Raw genomic sequence first — 6,335 nt, 5'->3', positions numbered from 1 at the left:
ATCTTAGTGTGAAACAGAAATAAAAGATTGCATACAAGATATAAGAAGCATGTGCATAAAGAGAGAAAAGAAACAACACATGTAAAGATAGGTGAAAGAACTGTAATAACAACCTCAAATGTATATATATCATCAACAAGTACAAGGTTTGCTATCACCAACAAGTACAAGGTTTGCTATCACAAAGTGGTCACAAGACCTAAGGTACATGAACAATGTATCTAAAAGAGTAAGAAAAGAAAAAGATACAAAAGACCTCACTACATCCCAAAATATAAGCACTCCCCCTAACAAAAATCAAAAAATATAAACACTCGCCCTTACAAAATTTCCTATACTAACCCTCCCCCTATGAGTATGACTACTCTTATATCCAAAACTACTCTCCCTTTTGTTCACGAGTGACAAAGGGTAAATACATCAAATAGACATCTTATCATCACTAGGCGACATAGCACCATCGTCCTCATCAGCATCATCACTACCAGAGCCATCATCACTCTCATCCTTTGAAGCCGATGGAGATGGAGAGGAAGCAACAAAACCACCCATGACAGTCTGTCGTCGTGCAATAAGACCAACGCGGGTGTTCGCCTGACACAACTCATCACTGCGAGTGTCAAGGCGAGCATCCATGCGCACAAGCTGTGTCATGATGTCCTCGAGAGTCACCCCACCTGTGAAAGAAGAAGGAGTGGAAGTGGATGGAGCGGTAGAAGCTGGAGGAATCGTCATCCCAGGCTGCCTTGATCGTAGCTGTGCCTCGCTCCGTTTAATGGTAGCGGCATCTATGACACACATGACTAAGAAGTGGTCCGGCTCAGGATAAGAGACAAAAAATGGTGAATGATCCGCTTGATAGCCGAAGGAAATATGAGTTTATCACGGGTCGCCATATCCCTATAGACATCTATGAGGGATAGAATGAAATGAGAGGGGAAGTCTATAGTAAGATGCTCTAGAAGGGAAAGCAAAATTCAAGCACAGGGCTCTGTGATGGAGTTATAGTGAGACAATGGATGTAAAACAAAAGTCATCACTATGTTAATGAACTTCGGACCTTTAGCAAAGGCTAAGCAATGAGTGTATTAACGATCACCCCAATTAGAAGGTCGCTCACATAAAGACGACATGAGCTTGTCTTTGGACACAGTCCTCAAACAATCACATCTGGGGTAGTCAGAATACGCTACCCTCAGGACATGGAGCACCTTGGATACAATATCCAGAGTGACCACGATACGTGTAGCTCAAACGCAAGTGACAAAAAGAGGTATTGAATAATCAAATCCGTACATGTTGGAGTAAAACTCCTGTATGATCACAGAAGGACAGGTGACCGGGACGCCACACAGTGACTCCCAACCCCTACTATGAATGACAGTGGGTAGGTCAGTATCGGAGAAGTCTGATAAAATGACTTGGTGTTCCGAATGAATGTCTCGTCTAGAAAAGTTCTCCAAAAAGTCCTTGCAGGCTTTATTATCATGGAACAGAATGTGGGAGGGGCGTAGAATCAGAAGAGGATGCCCTGAAATGAAGAGGTTTCCAAGACAAAGTAGATTTTCTTTTAGGTGCCATAAAGCAACTAACTAAAAGAAGGAGAGAGAGAGAGAGAGAGAGAGAGAGAGAGAGAAGCACCAACACAATCAATATATAAGAATATAAAGAATTGAAGGTGCGTATACATGAAAATGCATGAGCATGCAATATGCAATAATAAAAACATCATGGGCTCAGCCCAATCCAAACTTACTAGCACACAACATTGCAACAAAGGTGAAACACACATCTAGAATGCATGAATCATTGTTATAATGCATATGTAATGCAATGCATGATGATGCAAGATCATTTAAACAAATCCCATCCCAAAATTTTATCAAAAACCTCAACAATTTTGAAAAATCCCAAAAGATTTCAAAAACCCCAAAAGTTAGGTCAAAAGATATGAAATGTATGATTAATGAGTGAGAAAACATCATACCAAAGAAGAAAAAACATCTTGAGACCGAAAAACGAGTGGGGAAGAGGTTTGGAGTGAGTGAGAGAGGTTTTGGAAGGTGAAGAGGCTGGTTCTATCAAGAGAGATCGAGGAGAAATAAGCAGAAATCGCCCTGATCCTATTTATAGGAATCTCATAATTCTCGATGGATCGAGAACAATCAAGAGCTGTCGAGAATTAAAACAGTGAGAAATAGCTATCGAGCTAGCTATCAAGGAGCTGTCCAAAGATTTTCTCAGCAAAAAGGCTCGATGGATCAAGGAACTATCGAGAATCTATCGAGGAGACAAAAACTTTCTCGATGGATTGAGGAGCTATCGAGAAGCTATCGAGATTGCGATAAAAAGAAGCTAAAGAGCTCAATAGATAGCCTAGCTGTCGAGAGGTGTCGAGGAGCTGTCGAGTTGCTTAAAACTAGTTTTTCAAAGAAGAGAAAAACATAGACATGAATGCAATCAAACATGCAACTCAACCAAGGATCCAACCAACATTTTAAGCTCTCAAAATCATCTCTCAACAAAAAAAAAAAAAATGTCATGCATTCCAAAACACACACACACACACACACACACTAAACAAGTTTAACCAATTTTATATTTCAAAAACAAGTTAAGACAGTTTAGTGAGTATACATTAACACATGCAAACCTTGTGATAGCCAAATCACATTGTACCTGCACATGTATCAAAAGTAGCAAAGAATATTGTATGTAGTGTGTGAAAAAAATCACAAGATTGCATGAGTGTCTACATTTTATGACAATTTGAGATATGAGTAAATCAATTTAACTCACACACAATCATAACTGCTTGACGGGGACTATCACCTTCGAGGTACATCCTATAATTCCCACATCTCCTAGAATACACACCTACAATCATATTTTAAAGCACTTTGTTTCTTTTGCTTTAATTTTTCTTTGCATATTTTTCTTTTATTAAGCATATCATGCATGGGCATATAAGAGAGAGAAAAGAAATACCCAATTATGTTAAGCTTTTTGACATTGCACTTTTGTTATGCCGAAATATACCGATGTCATTTCATAATTGGCGGGCAACAGTGGTGAGATGGTTATTTATGCATTTCTCTTAAAATTTTTTAGTCATTCCCCTCAAAAAGAGTGATACGAGTGTTAAGTACAAGAAATTACTTAATCTTACTCATCACAAACAAGAGCCACAAAGTTTACTTGCTTAGTTGTGCATAGAGATGCTAATCTAAGCTACAAGAGATACAAAGTTTAAAAAATTTTGTTTCATTGGCCATTCAAGGTACATAAGTACCAATGTACACAAACACACACTATTTTTCTTTTTTCTTTCTTAATGAAAAACAAAAAAACTTAAACTAAAAAAACAGACAAACAAAAACATGTTAGTCAAATAAAAAGAAAGCATAAAACAAGATGCATAAGCATGAAAGCATGATTCCAAAAAGATAAGAAATCAAACAAGAGAGTCCTACTTTAGATAGAAAGAATTAAAGCAGAGGACAAACAGAAAGAAAATTAAGTCTTAGGATCCTTTATCACTCACACAACACGAGTCTTTAGCCGTGAAGATGAAAAGACACGTGTCCTAGTATAACTACTAAAGGACATAGAGGAATTAGAATTCTCCTGAAATTGAGTCAAAAAGCTCAAAGCTTTTAATAACTCACCAAGAATAGTTACAGAGCCTTTAGACAAAGGATGAGACCTATTTGACACTCACTTATGAGGAAATAACATGAAACAATTAGGCCGAGTGTGACTAGAAGCACCACAATGGTGACAAACATGATTAGTTTTTGAACTACTATGCTTCCTAGAAGGAGGTCTAACCTTAGAGGTTGGCAGAGACCTCAATTTAGGACAATTTGGCCTAATATGACCAACAATATGACAATGATGACAAATGGGAACAAATTCAAATTTTTCATTCAACTTAGAAGGAGTTTTAGACATAGGTTTAGAAACTTCAGGGTTAATATCAGATTGTATACCTTTGTCTATCCTAGCAATATTAGCCTTCAACTCTTGATTATTCCTTTTAAATGGAGGAATATAAAAATCTTTTTCTTTTGAGTTAGGCTCAACACAAGTTTGGCACTAGTTAAATTTTCAACTTCAGTTTTAAATTCAACTAGTTGCTTTTCCAAATTCTTAATTTTTTCCAGCTAAGATGAAATTTGATTTTTAAATTTCTCATTCAAATTATTTGCTTCATCCAATTTTGCAATCAATCCATCTCTTTCAAATTTGACCTTTTTAAAATTAGCTTTTAATTTTGTAGAATATTCAAGAGATTTTGTACAAAAATTATAAAGCTCACAATAGGCATCTTGAATATCATCATCATCATCATTCAACACAAGATCAAACAAATCAAAACAATCAAGAGTTTTCATGACAATGGGGGTCAATGGATCACGCAGCAAAAATTAAAACCTAATCAGAGTGTGCCTGCTCTGATACCACTTGATAGGCCAAGAATGTATTGACCTCTTGTAATTAATTAATTGATTAATCACCCAAGTTTATTAATAAATCAAATTAACATGCAATGTACGTGGTAGAAAAACAAATCACCAACTAAAGTATAATGCAACGGAAAATAAAGTTGACACGGTGATTTATTTACGAATGGGGAAAACCACTGAGGCAAAAACCCCCTGGGTGATTTTAAGGTCACCACTTCCGAGAATCCACTATTATCAAGACAAGCGGTTACAAGTAAATGAATCCCAGTACCTTATACCAACCTATAGTTGAACCCTTATACCAATACCCAATTGGACTTGTTCTATAGTGACAATCTCTCCTTGTATTGCATGGTTCCTAGCACGTGACTAACTAATCGATGCGCGGATCCTAGTACGCGGCTTACTCCTTTGCACAAATCCCAATACGTGACTAACTCCTTTGCACAAATCCTAGTACATGACTCACTTACCAACTTGAGGAAGGATGTTAGCTGCAAAGTTCTTCAATTCATCAAAGATGAAGATCACGAAGTTGCTTGGTCATAAAACCCTACGGTGTACAAACACAGCAACTTCTTCAAGATGAACTAAGGCAAACTAGGTTTTCGGTCACACTTTACTTCACACTTGTGCAATTGTGCTCTTGTGCAACCTGTGATGGCCCTTAAAATAATCCTTATATATGTTTAGGGTTGTGATAAAAGAAAACCCAAACATACATTCACGAATTGGATAAAAATTAGAACTGAAAATCTATTTTTCATAAACCTCGACAAATACCCTATCTATCAAGCAACTATCGAGCCTCGGGCTGAAACAGCTTTTTAAACCAGGATAGCTACTAGCTGTTGAGCTTTAATGACCAACACTTCTTCACTTGATTCTTGGACAGACTTGCATGGCTTTAACACTTGAACTTAAAACCTTATTTCTTGAAGCATTAAACACATCCTAAATCTACCCAAATACAAGTAAAGTGCGTTTTGTCAAAGGATTAGTCAATTACATAAAATGTTGACTTATGTTCCTAACATGAATCTCATATGTCCTAACAGCACTTTAATACACAACTAAGCAAGTGAGATATGGCTCGTGTTTATGATGAGTACGATTAAGTTTGTCTCTTTTACACTTAATACTCATATCACTCTTTTGGACGGGAAGGACTAGAAAATCCTGAAAGAAAGGCATAAATAATCATCTCACCACTAAAGCCCGCCAATCATGTATAACATTTGTGTGCTTCGGCATAGCAAAATTATGATGTTTTGGCTTACATAATTGGGTATTTCTTCTCTCTCTATATATGCCCATGCATGATATGTTCAAAAAGAAAATATACAAAGAATATAAAAGCAAAAAGAATCAAAATGCTTTTAAATATGGTTGTAAGTGTGTTTCTAGGAGATGTGGGAGTTATATGATATACCTCAAAAGTGATAGTCCACATCAAACAGTTATGATTGTGTGTGAGTGTACTTTGATGTTCTCATATCTCAAATTGTCACAATATGAGAAACTTGTGCACACTTGTTATGTTTTCACACATAACACGTAAAAATTCTTTGCTACTTTTAATACATATGCAGGTATAATGTGATTTGGCAATCACAAGAAATATATGTGTTATTATATGCTCACTAAGCTGTCTTAACTTGTTTTTGAAATATAAAATTGGTTAGACTTGTTTAGTGTGTGTGTGTGTGCGTGCGCGCGCGCTTCTGGATCTATGGATGCTTTGATTATATGTAGAAAGATGTTTTGAAAGCTTAATATGTTGCTTGGATCCTTGTTTGAGTGGCTTGCTTATTGCATTCATCTTTATGTGTTTTTCCTTAAGCTCGACAGCTTCTCAACAGATCC

Source organism: Castanea sativa, chromosome 8, assembly GCF_040712315.1.
Source record: "Castanea sativa cultivar Marrone di Chiusa Pesio chromosome 8, ASM4071231v1".
NCBI lineage: Eukaryota > Viridiplantae > Streptophyta > Magnoliopsida > Fagales > Fagaceae > Castanea > Castanea sativa.
Note: the sequence above shows the minus strand (reverse complement) of the source record.